A 24,002-nucleotide genomic window follows, 5' to 3' on the forward strand; every position below is an offset into this window, starting at 1 on the left:
CTGATGCATTATGCAACATAAAGTATCAGGAATTGGCTACAGTGATTTGTCTTTACACATCAAGTGGTAGTTAATCATCTTAGTTCATTGGAGAGAACAGTTAGCCATATACTCACTTCTAAACCCGGAGAGACCTCTACTGCATTTAGGTATAACAAAGTGTATTAAAAATACACACCACAAAGTTCAAGAAAAGACATCAGCAGAATCACAGAACTGTTACGTGCAACAGAACTGAAACACAGGGAGGCTGGAAATGGAAGACAGGATCTCACATCACAGGCATAGTAAGCATGTACTGAAAGCATGTTCTCTCCTGAGATGTTACCAGCTTTAGTGGGTGCAGCAGCACAGCTGGTCAGATGTGTTATAGAGATCAATGAAACTTGAAACACGTTATAGAACTGTGATTATTATATTTCCCATAGTCAGATTTTTTGTAAAGTAACATTTTAAACGCATGTGTTGCTTGAAAAGGAAATAAACTTTAAGAAGCATCCTCATTTTGCTGCTAAGAATCTAAAAAGACACTAAAAGAATCCTATATTTATAGTGCCTAATTTCTCTTGCGGAATTGCAAGATTTTGAAGTGCCAAATGCACTTCATGAAATCTACCTCCAGATTTTGAAAACAAACAAAAAGGAGCAGAAGTGAAGCCACATATGAAATTTAGGTAAGTAAAGACCTCTGTCTAGAGGAGATACTTTCTGACTGAACACACAAGGCTGATTCCTGATGGTGAAAAAACAAAGCAAAACAGTTACTAACTCACGATTGAGGGGACCTGGACTGAAGGATGTCCTTGATTTATTTTCTCAGATAAGCAGAGTCAAGTACATCAACTGCTTAGCAGTAAAGAAGTAGTAAGTGTTCATAGTTCTTTAGCAACTGTGCCCACAGTTCTTGAAGACGTATCTATGCAAGCTTATAGACGATTGCACAAATGTACTTATAAACAAGGAATAATTTTTAAATATTTAGTTAAGAAGCCTTGAACTCTGATCTTAGTATTATAACTCCTGCTTCAGTATTATACAGGTCTATACAAATATATCATGTATTCCATTTAGGTTCCTTTGAACCTAAGGGTAAGATGGAAAGAACCACAGGAAGAATATTAGCTTGGATTTCAATGATCATTTAACTCAATAAGAATATATTAATGTACTGGATCTGGTTGGGATGGAGTAATCTTACTGCACAGCAGTGCTGTACTTTGCACTTGTAGCTAGAACAGAAGTGATACCACATCAGTGTTTCAGGTATTGCTAAGCAATGCTGTCATAGCAGCAAGAGTTCTCTGAGTCCTCCTAAACAAGGCCAGTAGGCTGGTGATGGGCAAGAGGTGGAAACACAGCCAGGATAGCTGACCTGAACCGACCCAATGGAGATCCCATATTATATGACATCATGCTTTGCAATAAAAGCTGGTAGGGAAGAGAGGGGGACTTGTTAGGGAAGCACTGGTCTTCCTGAGAAACTAATGTGTGTATTGAGGCCTTGCTTCCCAAGAAGTAGATTAATATTACTTAGGAAGTAGAGAATGTTTATATTTAACTCCTTTTGCTTCTCCTTCTGTCATTAAAATGCTCCTTTTTCTCAACTCATAAGCTTTTTTTCATAGTAGTTTCTCCCTCTGCCTTTCTCTGGAGGGCGAGTGAATGCATGATGGTAGTACATAGCAGGTCATGGGATGTTAAATCACCACAATTACCATGTAATGAAGGACGTGAATAGTTCGTGTGAACAATTCCAAACTTGTCTTAAATCAGGTCTTTCCAGTATCACTGACAACGCAGTCTTGGCAGCGCAGAGCCAGATTTTTTCAGCAGGACAGATCAGCTGTGCAGAGATCTAGATTATCAATCCTAAAGTAGAGTACTACATTATATTGAATGATAAATTCTCCAGCTCAAAGTCCTACTGAAATCATCAATAAATTAAATTGTCAAATTGTACCGTTGGACATGGCGGTCAGTTATTCCCCAAATACCCAGTGGAGTAAAGTTTTCCAGTGAAACTGCTATTTCTACAAAAGAGATTAGAAGTGTGCATTATGCAGTTTAAATGTGATTGAAATAAATGCCAAGAAAAACAGTTGTGCATGGCTGATGTTGGAGATAATTTGGCAAGTTACCAAAAAGCTTTACTGTGCACCCCAATAGATTGCTGTGCATACAAAGTTATCCTATTAGCCAAAATATAGCTTAAGCTACAACAAATTTATGTTTTATGCAGAAGGAGAAAAGATGACAAGGAAACAGAGCTTTTTCAATAATAAAGCGTATGATGAGAAAATGTCTTCTACCAGAATAGAACCGTTGGAATGCTTTTGTGGTAGAGAACTTTTTGTTTTGGTAAGTATTATAGCTTGTAGGTCATCTGGAGACTGTTTCCAGCTCAGGAAGTTTTTGAGCATGTGGTTAGACCACAAAGTGATCTAAAATGCTTTAAGAAAATGTGGTTTCTTTTTCCTTCTAAATTTCTTTATGTCACACTTGTCAACAAACACTTCACTGCACGAATGACACGTGATTCCACAGCAAACTGCATTTAAGAGTTGAGATTTTCCTTGCCATCCTCATCTAATACTCTCCTAAACCACATATTCTTTACGTGGCCAATGAATCTCTTATCACAAAGCTGCATAAGCTCTCTTAGCATGCTGGTCTGAAACAATGTTACTATCCTGATAGTTCATGATTCCAGAAGGCCAGCATTGTTTCATGAAGCTCAGAATCATTGGAAGATTCCTAACTTTCTCACCAGAAATGAAAGAGCCAACACTGTGCCATAATTGCAAAGACACATACAATATTTAACATTGTAGTCAGAGACATGTTCTTATCCCTCTGACTGAAACACCTGAATTGCTGTAGGTAAGACTGTCCGTACATACTGCAATACAAGGAAGACAGCAAGAAAGCCTTTCTTGCATTTGCAAAACAATTTGAACTTCATACACCTTCTGTAGTCAGTACCCATGGTGAACATTCATTTTGCTAACCTCAACTATTCCAAAATTATGAGCACGGCTTCAAAAAATTATGGGATTGAAATAATGTCAGGACTGTAAGAAAAACATCATTAAATACTGAGGTCATGGAAGCTGGCAGTACTAGTGTTGATGTATTGCTTACAGTCTGACGGCAGGCTCAGCTAGGAAGCACATATTCCTATGGCCTGATTGTCATCTCTGTTTCAGAGAGCTTTTGAGATGAACTCTTCTCTCCAATTAGCTCCTTCCATTTTATAAACATTCACAGAAACTGCCACTGAACCACATCATTAAAAGTAGTGATGCTGGACCTCTGAGCATAAATGCAATTTCTTACTAGTAACAAATAAACAAAATAATATTAATTTGTATTTGCTTATCTACTTATACCTATGTGGTGCTACACTATCTGATGTTTCTCATAACAAATCAGAGCGTAAAATGTCACTTAATTTTCTCTGTTACGAGAATTTGGTTATCGTGAAGTAAGTTACAAAACTAAGCTATATATATAGTCCAAATAGAAGGTATTAAAATTTTGCTCATTCTTCGTTTTAAACAAAGAGACAGTAAAACACCAGTATTTCACAGAAACAGAAAATACAGTCAGTGAGCACAGGAATGTATTTTATATCTAACCAGATGTATAATAATTTGATGGATCCCAGATGCTGCAGAAAATCAAGGCAAGAGCATAACCATGCAACTTATTTGAAACAGATATATATTGTATAAGTTTATGCCTCTAGTAACAATGTGATGGACTGAGTAAGAGTTTCAGACTGAATTTACTACACATACCAGAAACCAGTGCCCTGTCACTAAGCTGTCTGACTGGTCAAAAATGAAAGAAACTTCAATATTTACTGTGGGAAAGTAAGACTTCCCCAGATAGCCTTCATGGGAAAAAAAAGAAAAAAAAGAAAAAAAAAAAAAAAAAAAGCCACCTATTTTCTTCCAAACTATAACAATTATAAGGAGTTGTGAAAGAGGCACTGAATTCCTGCATTCACTCTAGATGCTTTGGGAAATATCATGGAGTAATCTTCACATCACAGCTATGTAAACAGGTAAAATCCATAAACCACTTCAGATCTGACAGAGCTATATGCAGCAAGAAAAGGTATGAAGAAGGTCAGTCAAAGATCCAGTCACATCAAAGGCCTAAGCTGGCAGCAATAAAGCAGGGTAAACAGGAGAACAGAGAATGGCAGTGTGGAAGAACGAACATTCAGACTTACAAGAAATCAGACTTATGAGAATGGAAAGGCTTCAGATTTTCACAAGGTGAAAAATCCGGGAGAAACCTTTTCTTTGCCATCTTCTCTGGCTGCAGCGTGGGAGGAAAATACAGGGACCAGGCTTTCCTAATATTTTATATTTGCACAACCAGTTGTGCAGCACAATCTATTTGCCTGCAGAATGCCCTGCTGTTTGCAAAATGCAGCAACTTCATCAGGAGGTGAAGAGGGACAGAAAAAAGATTTTTTTTGCTTTATCTCCATACATAGTCTACAGTTTTGTTCAAATCATTTAGAAAAAAGCATACTGCTAGGTGAAATTTTAAGTTTGTCTAACCTCCAGTTTCATGTAGCAATAAAAATGAAGGGCCTTTTCTCCGTCAACATGCCTAACTAAAATAGAATAGTATCACTTGACAATCAACCTAATGCCCCATTTAGGACTCCCCTTAGTAGAGCAACAGATTTTTACCTATTTTTGCAAGCAGATAACTACAGAGTTGTGTTTTTGTCAATGCAGCTATGGACACCCTCAAAGTAACTTCAACACATTCTGCTACATTTGGCATTGGAACAGCATCAGAAGTCATGATTCCCAGCTTCCTACTTGCTTCTCTGCCAGAGATCACCATCGTTTCAACAAGGATGATGCTGAATGGGACACAGGAAATGTAAAAGTGAAAATGTAAGGAACTTTTAATATAAATTCCATTTAAACGTTAAAATGAAAATCACATGGAAATCCAGTGGTTACTCATCATTGCTGCATTTTTCAGTTTACAGGGATTGCTACAAAATCTCAAGTTAGTAAAGGAATTCCTCTTTAGAAGGTACAATTTTAGTGTGCATGTAGAAGCTAATGTGTATGCATGTGTGTTTATAAGCATTTATAAATATACCTATAAGATAATGGTTGAGGATTTAAGTGAAACAATTTAAAAAAACAAATAAACAAATGAACAAAAAGAAAACAACCCCCAAACCATAATTCAGGACTCAGTCATATACCTACTTTTTACTATTGTCATTTCAGATAGGAAAATCATATCATCTGTTCTTGTCATAATTATTTAGACAAGATCATTAGCTTTGTTCCAGTAAATACTCTGTGAATCATTTCTAAAAGCGTAAAATCTGAAAAGCAATGGTTTACCTGGCCTGCACCTACCTGCAGACTGACTCTGTGGCTGTCACAGCTGATGCTTTGCCATGGGGTCTGAAAGTTCCTTCACACTGGTCATTGCATCAGCAGGATTGCACATATTTGCTGTGTTACACACATAAGTATTTTGTAGAACGTGCAAATCTAACTGAAACTTTCATGAAAGGTGAAGAAAAAACGCTTCTTCTCAGGTAAGGATGATAAATAGATGGATTAGCTAAAAGGATTAGTGGCAGTCTATTGTACAACCTACACTTACTCATATTAGCTTTCTTCACAAAAAGTATTTCTAGAAAAGATTTATTTTGAGACTATGAGTAAAATCTTCAATGGAGAGGAAAGTATTTGTGTATCATGCTCCAATTTTACTGGAACTCTGGCTGTGAAATATAAGAACTGCTCAATTCAGCCAGTGTACAGATACTAAGCTTACAGAGAGTGATTAAGTTGGCCATTTAAGAACACTGTGTGGTGCTTTGACAGTTTTCTTTACATTGTGGTGTTTAGCTTAGTTCCATATATACGTAATTTCAAGGAGCTTTATTGTTGTAGAGTTGAATCTAGAATATAAAGCACTGGGGGACTTTTATGAGCCTGTCTGGACAATCCATACAAAAAAAATCCTTGTAGTGGGCAAATTTAATGCTTTATAACTTCTAAATTTTAATGAATAGGCCAGCATACATGTGTAACAAAGCCCTGTGCTGAATGGACTCACAAGTGTTGCCACTGGCTAAATTCTGAGGAAAGATGAAGTGGCTGAGACATGTGCTTTAGATCACAATGATGTAGCACATTTTCTTCTCACATATATAATAGTTTGTTCTGGCCAAATTATTGTGCAAAGAATACAGAGGACCAGGAACCCAAGATGGCCAAAAATCTAGCTGCATCTAAACACTGTATTTCAGTCACCTTTGCCTTTTTTTTTCCAAAATATTAAATTTAACTGAGCAATAGCTAATGAGAATGTTCTCTGTGGATGCTGCAGCCAAATATCTCAATGAAAATTAATATCCATACAATCAAGGTCCCATTTATCTTCTTCAAACACCAGGTCATCTTTTAGCTTTTGGAGTTCTTGCAGTGAAGTCCCAGAAAGTCAAGTAAGTTAAAATCCCATTAATGTTCTCTTTCTGTGGTTTTCAGAAGTATACTGTGGCATGTTATTAGCATGTACAAAAATGATGTTTATTAAATATCTATGAATGCCTGATATATGTGACATTAAATATCTGTGAAATTAGATACTTATGCATACTGACTCCAACTCAAACATTTATAATTTTGTTAAACAAAACCAGCATTTTCTGTCTTCCAAAGCACCTCACTGTTTCCTTCCTTCTTATTCCCTCTCTCAAAACACCACCTCACTTACCCTATAGCTAATTCTGCTCTACTAAACCTGTGCACAGACACTTTCATAGTTTAGAAAGGAATGGATTTCTTTATGTGAGCAAACCTGAGAATATTATCTAGATCACTCCATAAATAATGCCTCCTATTTATTTCCATGGAAACTACAGCAGCTACAAAGAGCACAACAATACCAGTCCACAGACCAAATTCTCAGCTACAAAAAAAATTTTCCATGCAGTCACCACCAGGAATTATACCTTTTTACCAGTGATGAACAAAAGCCTGCATTCTGCACTTGTAAAAATCTGTACTAGCAGAGTTAAGCCACTGTTGCCACTTCTGAAATGTACCACCCACAGCCTCACTGTGCCAACATTCATTGTTTGATATCCAGAAATGTTCAGCAAGTGTCAATGAATGTTAATGGGTGTCTTTTTTTTCCACACAGAGGAATTCAATGACTTGCCTTTGCTTCATACGCACTTCCATATCAGACATCATTCTACCTCTGCTGCCATCTGTCAAACAGCAACAAAATGTAATGGAACACTGGTGGGAAGATTCAATCTCTACTGCCATACTACCAACACCTGATTCTGTCACTGAGAGCCAACATAATAAAATAGGAGGCATTATTTTTCGAGCAGGCCTCTTATCTCTTGCAGCTGACTCCGTGTCCTGGCTGTGATACCTTTTCGAACGCAACCACTAGCCAAACTAAGAGATCATATTGTAAATTTTATGAAGCTAGTGCATTGTTTCTTGTCTACAGCTGACATGTTCTCCAGATCTACAGAAAATATAGGTAGGTAAACCTGAGAAGAAAGTAGATCAACTGCCAATGCATTTTAAGGCACTCAGAAAAAAAACACTCCGTCAAGATTTCTATACAAAATGAAAGTACAAACATATTTAAAAATCTTGGTCTGTTTTTGTTCACATTTCTCTGACTCTAATCTTACATCAAAACATACAAACTGCGCTTTACTTCTCCTTGGTCTGGGCCAATCCTATTTCAAGAACACACCCCAGACCATGTAAACTCTAGGCTCACAGTCTGATTAATCTGAAATGTCTGTCCTGGTTCCAGCCCACTACACTTGTCTTTGGAGATGAATGAGAGATCACAAAGCAGGCTGCTGCCTGAGGGCTGGAATTCGGGAGCCTCGAACAGCGGTACTACTTGTTGGATATGGTTGGGTGATACACTAATGTGCCTGAGTGAGACATTACCCCTGCAGAAAAAAATTCTCTCCTCATTCTTTTCTCCACTTAGAATCATAGAATGGCTTAGGTTGCAAGGGATATTAAAAATCATTAAGCTTACACTCCCCTGCTGTGTGGGCAGGTTTGCCACGTACCAGATCAGGCGTGCCCAGGATTCCATTCCAACCTCTTACTGGGACATCTTTATTCTGTGAGGGGTAGCATCTGCTGCCAAACCAGATGCTGCCCACGAGCAGTCTAAGCACGGCTTTGCCATGACCAAAAGCAGCACAATGTTGGCAATCCAAATCCCAGTTACAAGGGAAATAGCAGAAGGAATTGCCAAGATGGACATTGCCAGCCTGCTTCAGGACTCAGCTGCATACCAGATGTAGCCCTAGAGTGCAGTGATGTGATCTCCCAGTAGGTAACATCATATGCATGGAAAGGACCCCCAGATCACCCTTCTTATTGCTCAATTAGTAGATGTCTGTGGTCTTGATCATAAGATCAAGCTCAGAGGGCACTGAAAGCCCTCTATTATTCAAAAGTTGATTGTCCCAGAAATAGGCAGGTTTAATGAACTAGCTTGGATGTGGGTAGCAAACTGACTGCAACATCACACAATTCACATGACTTCATTTATCCTTTTAAAGTCAATTTTTCCTACATAATTCCATCTCATCATTAACTGATTTTGGCTGCACATCTCCTTTCAGCTTCTTTTTACCTCTGAAATCAGGGTCAGATGCACATCTGAGACTGGGCAAACAGCTTATGCTCTCACAACCATAAAAGCAAGCTGTCATGGTAGGGATCTGAGGAGGGTGGACTGAATATCTCAGGTAAGGGGATGGAAGAGAGCGTACACATCTTTTTATAAGCCATTCAATGAAATCCAAGCACTGAGTAAATTAGTCTGCATGTACCATTCTACCTCTCTGTTCTTCTATCTGTTATGTTAATTATTGGAGAAAGATAAGAGAATGTATATGAAGAATGTCAGCAAAACCTGTTCATTACCTGCTATTAAATGGGTGTAGAGTTTAAGACAAACTTCAGGAGATACAGACACAACTCCCTGGACAGACTGCTCAGCTGCCAGAGATTCTAACTGAAAACAGCACAGACAGGCTCACTAAGCTTGCCTTCATTTGGTGATAAAGTTATTTTAAATCTCTCAAGAGATTCCATTCCACTTAAATGCAGTGTGATAAGCAACATTTAATGATACTATGAGAGCAACAGCATCTGGAAAAGTGAGTAACATATTTTTTTCCTTCCTGTTTTGAGATTTGTGGTGCTTGTGACCTTCAATAAAAAATCAGGCTTTGTAGACAAAAAAAGGGAAAGAGCAAGGCTGAGATACAGTAGGTTTCCCCGAGGAACAGAAGGAGATGAGTGCTGGCACCACTGAGCGTTACACAGCCAGTTTTGCCAGGTAAGAAGAGAAATAACTACCCAGCCATTTATGATAGAGGGAAAACAGACATGCATGGCAATCACTAGTCCTTCCTCCCATGAATTCTTAAGCAGCACTGCTCTCTCTGGTAACAGGTGAGGTACCCAAAAAACTGCAAAGAGAAAGATCCTGCTCTTCCAGAAAACACACTTTGTCTACAGACACAGGGCAATGTCCTGTAATGCCGCACTGCTGCTACTATTTCTGACAGTTACAAACTATAAACCATTTCTGTGTGATTGATTTTTGGAGCTCAGATTGGTACTGTCCATGTTCCTAGAAACTGCGTCACTGGAAGCTGGCTGGCCTCTAGATCCATTACCAACCACAGCTTCTGTCAGTGACAGCAATCAATAGCTGGGAAACACTGCTTTAGGGAAGAAAAATATCATTCTTAAGTGAATTTACTGAACGCAGACTAAAGCAGCTCTGATCAGTCAGGTAATACAGTTACCTTCTTTTTCCCTCCACCCTATTTTAAAAGCAGACTTTTATTTGCAGGGTTTTTTTTTCCACAAGTATAGCATAGGGGAACTGATTCTCTTAGGAATTTTCATTCTAAATCAAAAAAAGTCACTGAGAAACACGATGCATGTGATAAGCTGGAAGGCCACTCCATTAAATATTGTGCATGTACTTTAAAGGAACAACAGAAACCATCAGGCTCTGGTCTCAGTGGAAAACAAAACAACTGAAAAAACTAAACATATTCTCCACATCCAATAGTAAAAAATAAAATTGAGTAAAAGATCTGCAAAAAGGGACTATTTGCTCTGGCACTATCATACAGCATTAGTGTTATCAATCCCTTTTCTCCTATTCCACTGCCTAAGATTGTGTCATCCCAGAAATCTACTGACCTTTCCAAATATTTGCTGTCATGCTTCTCACCAGCTACTTTTGAATTCAAGTTATCTTTGACTTTCAATAAAAATCCTACAAGCTGCTCAAGTGTAATTTCCTTGGATTGTGGGGAGTATCTGTAAGTTAGCGAAAACTGTACATTGTGTCTTTGCAATCTGGATGTGTTCCTGGGCAGCCAGCTCTGGGTGACCCTGCTTGAGTCGGTTGGCCCGAATGACCTCCAGAGGTGCCTCCTCAGCCAACCTCACCTATTCTGTGATTCATGCAATTATTGTAATTACTGTGAACTTATCTGGATGCAAAATTTTGTTACTTAAATCAGAATAAATTCAGTCTTAGTTGGTGAAAAAAAACTTGGCCCTGTTTTAAATACCTAGTAGAAGCTGGGCAAATGTCTTGATGTCTGAGAGCAGGAGAATGCTACAGCCACAGAAAAATAATACTTTTGAAGAAGAATTAGGTCCAATTCTTTGCTTTCACTTCCCAAAGTGCTGTCATTACAAGAATTTACCAGCCCACTTTCAGGACATATAGAAAAGAAGTGAGATTAAGAAAATAAAAACACTTTTTGGCTGCATATCTAACAGGCCATACTGAAAAAGTAGTCCACAGTACCTGATAGCTGATTTCAAAGATTTGGGAAGAAATGAAAGCTCAAAGTGATGCCCAGCCTGAGAAATTGTAACGTGGATGTTGATGGTAAAGGCAGAACAAGAAGGATAAGATGTCTGCCTAGCAGTGCTGGCCAACCACAATACGCCCTCCTGGAAATGGAAATATGTTCATGAGTCATTACTGTGCTGAGAGGACCCCTGCTGACAGCCCAGTTACAGTAAAACTAAAAAGACAACAACTTAAACAAAAAACTTGGCCAGAACAGAGAATCCAAAGTCAATACCATAGCATTCAGGGCTAAATATAACCACAAAAAGGAATCACAAAAGGCAATGCCATAGGCAGCGGTAGTTCATCTATACCTCATGCTGGCGAGCCATGGAGGCTGTATGAAAGACAAGCACAAAGCAGAGACAGACAGCCAACACAACACAGTCTGAGCCATTCTCTGGATGACCGAGAAAAACCTTCAGCCGTCTACCGATATGTCAGAAGAAAACCCTGTGAGAACTGAAATACTCAAACACACAAAGCAGCAGAGATAGCAGATACAGAACTGAAAACAAAACGTCATTCTTACAGCATCCAACTAAATCTATTCGTGTTGCAAGTTGAAGAAATCCATATCAATTAATTCTATACTCCTCAGTAAGGTTAGTTTTAGGGGATGCTTCCAGCAAACAATTCCTGTTAGCCTAGGTTAATGATAAGCTTTTCTAAACAGAAGCCGTGGTACACAATCCTATCCATGTGCTTCCTTAAACAAACTCAAATTTTCTTTCCACCCTGCTGAACATTCAACATGTACTGAATTTAAGTTCTGCAATAAATCAAGGCAATTAAAAATAGTGAACATTTGCGTTTACATGAGAACAAGAATTTTGAGATAATTACTCTGAAATTTGGAAGTGGAACCAAGCAATATGTCTAATTAGCTTGAAATGTACTCCTGCTTTTTGGAGTTAGATTGGAAAGGATTTGAAGGGTTTGAATTTCAGAAAGTGTTGCTCAAATACTTAAGCTTTTACACCAGTCTTAAAGTTCAGCATGTGTCACAAACCACTGTAATAATAATGATGGTGATAATAAAACTTTGATAGCAGCCATCTGCCCATTCCAGACAGTTGAATCATTTCCAGTGCTCCCTGAGAGCCAGCACTGACATGGATTTTTATACACTATATCACAGACAGTATATGCAGGGTCTGCAGTCGAGACCTTTCTGTAATGACGTCAAAGAGGTTGTGCAGCCAGCATTTAAAATTGCTGCAGGCTTGTCCTAATGACATTAGGATATAACAAATGAGGAAAGAAGATATGTATATCAATGCTACAATAACAAGCAAGGACAGCATACTTAGCTCTGCAGGCAGCACTTAGGTTATCCTCCATGGAGCTGCTCTCTGAAGTTTGCGTCAGTGGAGGGGGTGGGGTGTGAATTCCGTGACGAAGAGGCATAACTCAGCTGGGGGACTTCTTAGTGTGAAGTCTGGAAAATTATAAAGAAAAAGTTCAGACAGAACTCGAACAAGAAGCTCTAAAGCACAGAGGCTTTAGCAAGATGGTTCGATTTTCTGCTTGCAGAGAGCCAAGTATATTGCTAAGAGTACTCTACAGGACTAAATTGAGGATTTTTTTCAAAAGCAAAAAAACCCACACACTTGAAATAAAATTATCAAACAAAATATTCAAATGGTACCCAGTCTTCTAGCAGAGGTATATAATGACTCAGTTGGCTTCAGCACTGCTGTTAACTTAAATGCATAGGTATGTGCGGCCACATCTGATCTGGAGCTTTGCTGTTATGCACAGAGAAACACAAGTGTAAGCTTTTTCTCTAGCACAGCAACCTATAAACTGTCTCTCTCCCTCATTGCACCTGGATCTGTCAGGCCTCTGGGTACACTTGCAGAAGCTTGCAGCAGGTATTCATATAAAGAGAGGCAGGAAAGCTCATTTCTTAACAGGGGACAGAGAAACAGTGAAGCATGAGTCCAGTTGTAAGTTTTACAGGAGTTCATGCACTTAAAAATCAATCAGGTCAGGTTTTGGGAAGCTTTGGTAGATGATTTTGTATTTTTAAAATCCAAATTACTAAGCAGTTGACAGTTTTCTGAGAATAAGCATATATGGATGCTGCGACAGGTGATACAATTCCAAACATACTGGATCATTAACAGTACTTGTGAAATAAGGAGTAGGTGTGTACTCAGTGCAAGCTGGTGCTCTATTCATCATACAAAATACAGTTCTTGGAATGGTACCCTTCATGACTAAGCTCTGTAAAGATTCATTTCCATGTCAATGAGACTACTACTACTTTTATAAAATATATTAATAAATATCTGTTGTTTTCTATATCTCTGAAATATCCTGATTTAGCTGTTCAAGCTAATAGCACAGTGTGAACATTTAGAGTTCCTTCATGCCCTTACTTAATTTTTTCTTTATATTTTCACTCTGCTTAACACAGTACCTGCAGCACTCCAGGTGTCTGCCTCAGAATAGCTATACAGTTTATCATAACTACATTTAGCAAAAAAATAAAAAGTTGAAGTTTTACTCCTTGTACCTTTACTTTTATCATATTTTATGGAAACCACTACAAAGACCTTACAAAAACATAATTTAATTGCTAAGTTTGGTAATATTTTCAAGCTTTGCTTGTAACTATCTAACTGCATTGCAAAAGCATGCTATTAAAAGTATTTTTTCTTTAAAGGAGCCTTCTGGGGACATTTAAAGGGTTTCAGGTCTCTACATGTGATGAGTGAAGAACAGAAGCAACACCACATGAAAGAGTCAAGTGTTTGCAGGTAACATGTCAGCATACGCTTTCACACTTTTTGTCTGTTTACTTGGTTTTAGTAGTACAACACACTCAGACAAGCAAGTCAAGAAGGCCTCAAGCCCTCAGAGACCATAATTTTCAGCAAGGAAGAAAATTTCGATTGATTTCTGAAGTAAGAAAGAATACTGGCAATTTTTATGGTATCCAACAATATTGGTGGAGGTTAATTTCACAAAGCTGTAAGAGCCAAACACAAACTAAAAGTAGCAGAATTCAGACTGAAGGTTTGAACGGACTTTAGCTCTTGTAAAAGATCTTGTAAGAAATACCCCCATAAGCTATTGGGGAAAACAATCAAGTCATGATAACAAAGCAGGTTAGCTCCTTGTAATAAGGAAAACTTTTCATATATTCTGCTCTAAACTATTTGCCTGTTGAAATCAATGTAAAATAACCTGGTTAAGTGAGAGGCATAAAAAAAAAGAAACGCTGGTAAAAATGTGTAGCTAATCATGGTGACTATGTTACAAACTGCTGGTCTGTAGCTGAGAATTTGCTCTATCAAATAGATTATCCAACACTATCAAATACTGTTATTGTGCTCTTCGTATCTGATGAAGTTTCCATGGAAATAAACAGAAGGCAGTACTTTCAGCACAAACTCTTTGCATTTTTTAATGTAGTACACTTTCATGAAATTTCAATATTGGTTAAAATAATCAATCATAGAGTGCTTCCATTGATATATTTCTTTCAGACACGTAAGTAGACAAGGTCTTCAGAGATAAGTATTACTGTCTGAAAAGCTATGCTTGACAACTGTTCAATGCATACCCAATGGAAGTTTCTAAAATATCCTCCTTTTTTAGTGAGGGAAGAACTAAGAAAGATTTAAGCCCTCATCAAGCCCTGGATGCTGATGAAAAAGTAAAAGTGCAATAGTGCAGTCAGTAGAAAAGAAAGGCTAGGTTGACCTGGGATCCTGTAGTTTAAGGCCTGAACATACGGTATGGCTATGAAACACAGTCTGAAACAGACATGGACTCCTAAAATCATAGGGCTGCCTGCACAGCATGTCCGAAATGGCAGGAACAGTGAGATACTCCCTGTAAGGTGTTCTATTGCACAGCATACCAGGCATCTCATCTGCATGAGGCCAGGGCATGCAATAATCTAACAATGGCATGTTTGGCATACGTTTAGTGCAAGGAATAAGACTTTGGCCTTATTATCTGATCATTTTGTTGCCTAGCATAACTGCAGAATTCTGAAGCAACTAGGGAAAGATTCATGCAATGTATATCCCAAACAGAAAAATCAGGGAACACATGGAAAACAGCTGAGGATCAACAGTGTGTGTGCTCAGTGCCACCTCCACATTAAGTCTGGGGACAGAAATGTATCTGGCCATAACACAAAACAGATAGTCTCTGGTTACAGTGTTTGTTCTGAACCTCTTCCAACCACTCACTGAACTCCATAAAGTGGCAGAAATATTTAACAAATGCTTCCATGATGATACTTCTACCACTTATCTTTGGAAAAGGCTCACTTGATATTGGTCTCCAAGGACAGAGATAACTCAGCAACTGCAGTACAAAGGACTCGGCCAACTACTTGACTGCTGAACTCAACATTTTATTGTCAGTTTTCCCAGATGTTCACACAGCGTGTCTGAAACTTTTTCGATCCCAACTGCCAAACATTTTTTCTTGAAAGGAAGAGAGAAAGGAACTTAGGAGATTACAAATTCAGTACATAAAAGACATTTAAGTAGAAATATAAATACACAAATTGCATGGTACTTTTTTTCTGGGCTAAGAAACATCAAAAACCTGTATCACAAATCTCAGTGGTTGATTACAACCTACTATGTTGATGTTGCATTCCTACTCTTAGTTTATTCTTCTGAAATACCCTAGATTCATTGCATGAAAGCCAATGACTGTCTTGAGGGATGTAACAGACTGGAAATACAGGGCAAATATTTGTTTCAGAATTTCCAGAGGAAAAAAAAAATAAAAAAAAAATCAGGTCTTTGGAATAACTAGTCAAAACTAAATCCTGTAAGACTTCTGTATTAGAGGTCAATTTTCCAGGTTGGAAAGAATGAGTGGATGTTTGGCTGCTTCTATCTTTGAACTTTCACACCTCACACTGTTCATATAGACATAAAACCTCATAAATCCAAAGCCTACTAACAAGAGAGTGGAAAAATGGCTGCAGACCTTCAGAACTGATCTATTCAACTATTACCTCAGGGATACTTTGAGAAACATGTATAAATTTTTAGAAAATTTGAATCAAGACATAATTTTCATAGCAAAAGATCTCTCTAAACAGAATTTTCCTAAACATTCATTATATCAGTGTTCTTCTATTTTTTTTTTCTGCTCATTTAAGATTTTGATTTGTCTTTTGGAATCCAATACCTGCTAGGATTAATTCCATTTAAAAAAAAAAAAAGAATTCTAAAAACATGGATAGTGTATAGAGATGGGATTGCTCAGACTACCTTGTTCAGCACAAGACAAGCAGGTTTTTATTACTTTTAGTACGTTCAGAAAAAAAAACCAACAACCCACGGTATTTTTTAAAGCTTCTGATGAAAATGGAAGCCTATTTCAGTTCCAGGAACTCTTTTTTTATATTCCACTATCCAGGGAAATAATAAATACCAAAATTCAACTGCTATTTGACGGAGTAATTGCAGTTATAAGACAAGCAATTATTTAGGATCTTACATAGCACTCTTTGCATGCCACAGCATTTTTCCAGCATAAAACAACAGTCAAACTTCTCTTTTTGTTCATATGCTCTCAACTAAAAAAAAAAAAAATACAATAATAACATTTTCTTTCAATTTTCTATCAACAGCACGTAAATGGCACAGCTTAGTCTGTATGCTGAACTTCAGTGCCAGGATCCAAAACAGAAGAAATGATTACAGTCTTACTACTTCTTTTTTTCATTTCCCACTTTCTTCTCACTTCTCTGACCATAAATAACTTACTGCTGCATTATCCTCCCATTCTCACTGAAAGTCATTGATTTAAAGGATGTTAAATGAGGTTAAAAAAAAAAACAGCTCAAAGTGCTTTTAGACATACAAAATGCAGGACAGAATTCAGTGCACGCAAACAAAACCAAGCTTCTGAAAGCTTACATATCTCTGAAAGACTGGACACTTTTAGCTCCTCGGCAGCTAAACCTGAATAAATTGCATACACAAAACTGTTGGAGCACAGTGGGAAAACATCACAATGTTTAATTTTAGGCACCTAATCTAAGGGTAGTCACTGGAGCCTCCAGTGCTAACTCTGAAAACTAAGTTCTGATTTTGTAGATGTTACAAGATGGTACAAGATGTAATTTTGTAGATTAAATTCAGGTAATATCCTACACTACTATGACAATATGGTCTCTCTTTCATTCAGAGTAGTCTCTCTATCATCAGAATCCAGAACATGGTGTATATTAACATCTTCCAGCAGAGATTTCTTGCCAAGACACAGTGCTTTGCAATACCAGCTCTCAGACAAATCAGCTGAACATCTATCTGACTACTAGAATGCACAGGCATTATTCAGTGGCAGGCTTTAAAAGAAATTCGCATGAGAATTTAAAAAAAAAAAACAGTTCCCATTCTCAGCTGAACAAAGATACAGAAGATGTACATCATCATCATAACTACATAGTGAGGGAGAAATAAAGGGCTGGGAAAACATGACTGTTTCACACGAAAAACTGTGTGTCTTTAACCTTGTGCTTAAAAATGAACCAGATAGAGAGAAAACACTGGCTGGGTTCTGAAGAGAAGACAAAAAGGCAGCTGTCCTTGGCTTCTCTGTTGCACACCATGGAGCTGCTGTGGGAAAGACGTGCAATACGACAGCATGTGCAATCAGAGCAAAGGCACAAAGACAATCTTACCAAGATATTCTGGTCCAGCTGGAGCTGTGAATGCTGGGGGTCACAGCTCAAGAAAGAGGTCATCCAAGTGAAAAGGATCTGGACAGAGCAGCAAATTTAAATATACATGAAGAAATTATAGCATTTGAGAGTAGGCTGAAGAAAATCGGGCTGTTTTACCTACAGTATAAAAAAAAATAAAGAGAGAGCACACAACAGAAATCTTCTGTTTTAGAAAAAGTTGTGAAAAGGAGGAGAATAACATTTTTCTTCATGGTTAAGACTGATGAATTTGAACGGGTGGAAAAAAAAAAAGGGAAAAATTATAAAGTAGCATATTTAGAGAATTCCCATCTATGGAGGTTTTGGAGGTTTTAGAAAATTATTTAGACAAATTGAAAAGAGACAACTGAAGGCAAGATGCATCCTTTGAGTCATTAGACATTTTAGATCTCTTTCCTTTTTTTTTTTTCTTTTTTTTTTTAAGACCCTGTGCTTTTAAAACTTAATATCTAAAGGCAGTATCTGAACTATAAGGAGAAGGTGTGTGAGATAAGGTTGACACCAGATTTTTCCCTCTTATACTACTCACAAAATAGGACAGTGCCACAAAATTGTTTTCTTATGTAACCTCCTTTAATCACTGGTTTGTAGCTGTCAGCACTGGACTGACTGAATGAAACTGAATCTCTTAGGGCTCATTGTTTAGGGCTATTTTCCAGTACTGGAATATATTAAATACCAGTAGAAGAATTCATTTATCTTATCAAAGTCAATCTGCAACTCCTCTTCATTTCTAGGAGTGTTTTAAAAAAATAAATAAATTCAAACTTATTGCTCCATATTGTGATAAAATCCAGGCACATACCAAATACTTCTCAAAACCTTTATTCTTAGGAAAAGAAGAGAGGACCAGAGTGGATATATAGCATGTTCCAGTCAGTCTGACGGATCACTGGATAAGGACTTCAGGGCATGCCAAAAACTACTTCTGGGCTTCAGCAAGGATATATGGCCAACCTTTAGTAATACATCAGATGGATGGCAGGCTTGGCATTCAAATGGTGTTTCTGAACATATACACCTCTTATCACCTCCAGTGAGACAGCGGCAAAAATGCACACACATATTTTGAATCTTTTTAATACAAAACCCATTTGTAGCACACATTGACTTACCAATATTTAGAAATTTTTATTTTTTTTCTTTGGTTTATGATTTTTCATGTCTTACCCACCATAGGTAAGATTTTATTTGTAACATACATGAGTTACTGTAGGCAGACAAGAAGGTGTTATAAATATCCTTCATTGAAGGAAACTTTGCATCATGCATTTTGAAAGGAAAAATGGTAAAAAGCTAAATCTATTTTCATTTGCTCCTATAAAGTCTAAAAGATTTCAGGGGGCTTCTTTCTTGGTGAACTTTCTGGCTTTATTTTTCCTCTCTTGCTTTCATCTACTCCAAATTCTAAAGTCTTTAAATAAGTGAACAAGTATCTTATAGCCAGAAGGAAAAAAAAAAGTTACCAACTTGGCTCATGTTTGCAAAGTCAACAGGGATTTTCTAGTATTTTCTGAAGACACACAGGCTTGTTATGGCAAGGATACATAAAAGAGACTTCCAGCATGGCATTACTAAGATGAACAAATCATGTATTAATTTTCAAAATATTTCAGAATTAGAGTTTAGTCAAATGAAAAAAAAGGATTAAGAGATTTGTTGTCTGCATGCTGTTTCCTACATAGGACCAAAATTACTATTTTTTTTCCCCCCATCACAAGAAATTACCAATATAAAATATCCCTCTTAAAAAGAACATAATTTAACTAGAAATAATTTTAAGTAGTTGCATTGTGGTTTTGATTAAGGTGAACTGATGCAATAAAGATAAATTGCTGATTCCTGGGTTTGAATTATCAAGAGTGAAACTAAGAGGACTTTCCTTGTATAGAGCCAATATTAATTATTGGCAGTTAATGGCAGAATTATAGGTCATTTTCTTTTTATATAAAACTTTATTAAATGAACCAAACCGTATGCACCATGTCATAATGGGAAACATCAATAAACTCTTACAGAAATTTTTATTACATTTATATGGTGAAGCTTGTTGTAAGAGTTCATGTTCTTCAGCTTAGATACAGCTGCACAGCATTCAATAGTTTTGCCTGGTTTTGTTAATATGTCAAAAAGAAGAGACCATTTTGCTTTAACATTTTATAGAAAGTTTATACTTTAAATATTCTATGTCAAAACTAATTTACGAAGCTAAGATCAGAGGAGGAAGTTTAGTTCATGCTAGGAACAGAAGCTAACACTTAGTAAGAAGTCAGTATGGGGTCACTGACAATAGACAGAGAAGTTTCAGAAACAACAAATTCTCTTGTCATTAGCCTAGGCCACCGAAGTAATCCAGTTCTTCCCTTCTCTCCCCCAAACACTGACAAAAGAACCTTGGGGCTTGAGTAGGTTGAGCAAACAAAGAAAAGAAGGTGAATGGAGAAGCACCTGTAAAGAGTTTCCAGCAATTTTGAGTAGAAACATTCTGCCCCTGAGAGGAAACAGTCACATCCATCACACCTGTGATCCCACCACATCTATTCCTTATGGGAGTCTCAGCAAATAACATCCCTATATAAGCAATTAAATCCTAGAAGGCGAGTGTAACCTATTTTTTTTTTCAGTTGGGACCTAAACAGCAAGAAATAATAGTCTTGCCATCTTAGTCTTACATTACATGCTATTCACACCTCCTTGTCACCTAGATTCTGACTACCCTGCCTTCTGACTGCCCTGCCTTATCTTTCTTGTTCCAGATTTGTTTATGCATACATTTCTCTTTCAGTTGATATTATAACTGAGTTATCAGAGTGTTTTCATACCATAACTCTGTTTCTTGTAAGTTTTCTCTTTCCCTATTGTGCTTGAGAAAAATGACACAAATTGAAGCAGTCAACAGCAAGAGAAAATGACCTTTGGAATATCACTAACGTGAGATAAATGAAAAAAAAAAAAAAAAAAACCAACCATGAAGATGCCCTCATGTATCTCCCAGGTTGCTGCTGTAGCAGTAGAGAGAGGCAAAACTGAAATAGTTCACAAATTTTTTGTGCATCAAAATAAAACACTGGTGTGCACAAAAAGGACATCAAAAGTGACACTAGTTTTATTATCTCCTTTTGTCCATATGTGAAATGACTTACCTCTACAGATGATTTAATCAACCACCGATGTTTCCTCTTTTTTTGGTGTGATTTTCCTACATATTGCTTGACAATTTGGAAGTCAAGGAATAAAGGAACTTAATTTGGTCCAGCATCACCGATTTTTGCAATTACAGACTTTTCTGCTCTGCAAATACAAATGACATAAAATGACAGAGATGAATTCACAGCTAGTTTTTATCTGTTTCATGATTTTCACATAGAAGCCTGTTTGCTTTACTAGTCTTAAGTTGGATGTGAGACAGTTACCTCAGGTTGCACTACAGGAGGTTTAGATTGGATATCAGCAAGAAATCATTCATAGGAAGAGTGGCTAGGCATTGGAACAGGCTGCCCAGGTGTTGCAGTTGCCATCCTGGAGGTATTTAAGAGACATGTGGACGTGGCACTTAGGAAAATGAAGGACTTGATGCATTATGTGGGCGTTTGAACTTGATAATCTTAAATATCTTTTCCAAACTAGATGATTCTATGATTCACCTCTAAGTGATCCATTTGTTCTGACTGTTTCCCTGGAAAAGATAGGCAGTGACATCATAACAGTTCAAATCAGGTTGCTTTTGGGAAAGTCCTTGAACTTACTATAACTGCAGGCAATTCTGATGTCAAATAAAATGTATTCAGTAACTGTGATCTGCAAAAAGCCAGCAGAGACTGTTTAAATGAATGTTTGTGATGAGAATAAAAATCAGTTCATGCTATTTTGTATAGGACAAGAAACTCTCTTTTTACAGAAGAAGAGGCCAGGAATTTGAATCTTAAATTTATCCTATGGAAACTCTATGGTTATTGGTGACTGACACATTCAATTGTGACCATAGTGATAGTAATTTCATATCATCATATGCAACTTCTTGTCAACATTTTTTAGTGCAATCTGAATTTGCTTCAAATAATGTAGCTAAAAATCCAAATAAGATGTTGATTTCCTGTAGGAACAAGAACATTCCAACATATCTACAAGAAGAAGCTTTTCTTCATAACAAATCACATTGCTGAATTTAAAATTATTTCAACTCCAATTACTCTGTTGGCCAACCTCTTCCTCCCCACCCAGCCAAGGATTCATGCCAACATCTAGATAGATCCTTGGCAGACATTTTCATGACATGGTTGGCTTGAAAAGGCACGGGAGGAATTCCAGCACTGAAAATTCAGCTGCAGGTGGAAAAGCACAATCTGGCATATGCAATGGCAGTCATCACTACACATTGGCATTTATAATATATTTTTCTGGCTCAAAAAAATGTGTGATCATAAGCACTTTGTGTAGCATTCAATTACTGTATACAAGCAACTCTGTCACTGCATACACAGCAGTACGATTGAATCGTTGGCTTACCTTTGAAATACATCCTTAAAAGTCACTTAATCAGTTTGTATTTTGTTCAGTTGATGTCATCATTCCTGAACAGGAAGGAAAAGGTGCTTCAAATCCATCTCTGAACAAATGGCTGAGAACAGTAGCACAATCTCAATAAAATGCATAGCTAATAGTCAGCAGCATCCTCTGTTCATTGTAGTGGATGAGTGCAGACCTGGACTGCAATTGCCTGATACATTTGAAGGTCTTCATATGCAGGCCAATCGCTCTCTAAGCATCTCCCCTGCCAACAGGCAGTAAGACATTTTAATGATTAGTGACTTCTACAAAACAAAGGTGTTGTTGTAGCAATTAGAGCAACTCTGGAAACATCTGAGATCTTTATTTGAATTTTGGTTCAGAGGCACCATCAATAGCCCTTTCTAAAACTGTATAAGCGTGAGGGGACCTCCAGAGTTGATCTAGCCTCTGAAAACCTACCAGGTATAGTCATGGCAGTGGCTTCCTATTTCTAGAGCTCATTCACACTTGGCATAACCTGGAAACCCAGCACTGAGTGCAAGCAGGCAACAGTAAATGAGCCTGTCTTAGCAGTAACGTGACAGAAATCACAAGGTAGAGAGTCTTACTGTTATAATTTGACTGCTGTAAGGGGTGGAAAATTCCAGATGAGATCTTTGTAAAATGGAGTACAGAATCTCTTGTGGGGCATAATGCTGCCTTCCCAGGAAGCCCATCCAGACTGCAGGTCAATGGTGCTCTCTTATTCTCAGTGATGTCTTCCTAAGCCTTTGACTCCTTTATCAAGTTTGCAAGTTAGCTGAGTGTCTCGCAGGAACAACAGTAATTCTATTTCATGCATATCGTTCTGCAGTGGAAAACAATAAAAACAGTTAATTGCTCTGAGAAAAAGAAAAAAAAGAAAGAAAGAAAGAAAGAAAAAAGAAAAAAAAAAGAAAAAGACAAAGTACAAAAAAAGAAAAGGAAAAAAAAAAAAAAAAAGTATTTCTGGAAGAGTAAAACGCTACTTTGTGTCAAACGTTAATGACCCTGGGTTTGTGGTTCCTCACCAAAAACAGACCAGAAACCCAGCTGATGTAGAAATTGGTGACACAAGGCCACACAGGCTAGAGACCAAAGCCACTTGGTAGATGAAGGTCTAGAACCAAAATTCAAGCCTGCTTCATAAAAGTTTAGCAAAATGGGAGATTACATTGAGGAAATAACTTCCCAGATTGCCTCCCATTCTCTTTAACAATAAGATATTTAGGACAGAAGACACCACAGCAGAACTGCCCTTGATTGGTCCTGAAATGCTACCATAATATTACTACTACTGTTGTTGTTATTAATATTAGAGTTTTCAGAGGAATAGGAGCGATTATTTTCATGCCATTTTGGAAATAGGAAGAAGATAAAAACAGATCTTATCTGAAATGCTGACAATTAAACATAATGCTCACCATGCTTAACTTAATAAACTGGAGAACTTAAATAAGCCTATGCTAACTAATGCTAATTTATTACTAAAGGAAAATTGAGTTAGAAATGAACAATTTTCAAGCCTTATTAGAATCTCAGTTCTTAAAAAGTCTTCCAAAATTGAAATAACTTCTTTTTCACTACGAAACAAAGAATTTGCTTCCACAACAGGACAAGTTATTTTCACCTTTAAATGAAAGCACCAACACTTAGAAATGACTCAGCAAGGAAGCATATTCTCCAATATCAAGAGCAATCCAAGCGAAGATCCTTAGTATCATTTAGAACCATAATTAAAAGAAATTGGGTATGACACATAACAACGTTATTTTTGTTCACATTCATCTTCATCTGGTAA

The 24,002-nt window shown here is 37.3% G+C and overlaps 1 long non-coding RNA gene across 5 annotated transcripts in view; it reads right to left on the reverse strand.

The window, feature by feature from the left end:
* The window catches only part of LOC128084559 (uncharacterized), a 47,239-nt gene that overhangs the window by 17,477 nt on the left and 5,760 nt on the right, over positions 1-24,002 (reverse strand). For 3 of the 5 annotated variants that reach the window (XR_008208593.1, XR_008208592.1, XR_008208590.1), the window contains exons 3-7: positions 22,792-23,030; positions 22,181-22,445; positions 20,818-20,965; positions 17,633-17,791; positions 12,266-12,397 (exon numbers count right to left, since the gene is read on the reverse strand). This is a non-coding gene — a long non-coding RNA (uncharacterized LOC128084559). The remainder of the gene's footprint in view (positions 1-12,265; positions 12,398-17,632; positions 17,792-20,817; positions 20,966-22,180; positions 22,446-22,791; positions 23,031-24,002) is intronic. The other 2 variants (XR_008208591.1, XR_008208594.1) reach the window with 2 other exon arrangements.

The sequence above is a fragment of the Tympanuchus pallidicinctus genome, unplaced genomic scaffold, assembly GCF_026119805.1.
Source record: "Tympanuchus pallidicinctus isolate F22 unplaced genomic scaffold, pur_lepc_1.0 scaffold27, whole genome shotgun sequence".
In the NCBI taxonomy this organism is placed as follows: Eukaryota; Metazoa; Chordata; class Aves; order Galliformes; family Phasianidae; genus Tympanuchus; species Tympanuchus pallidicinctus.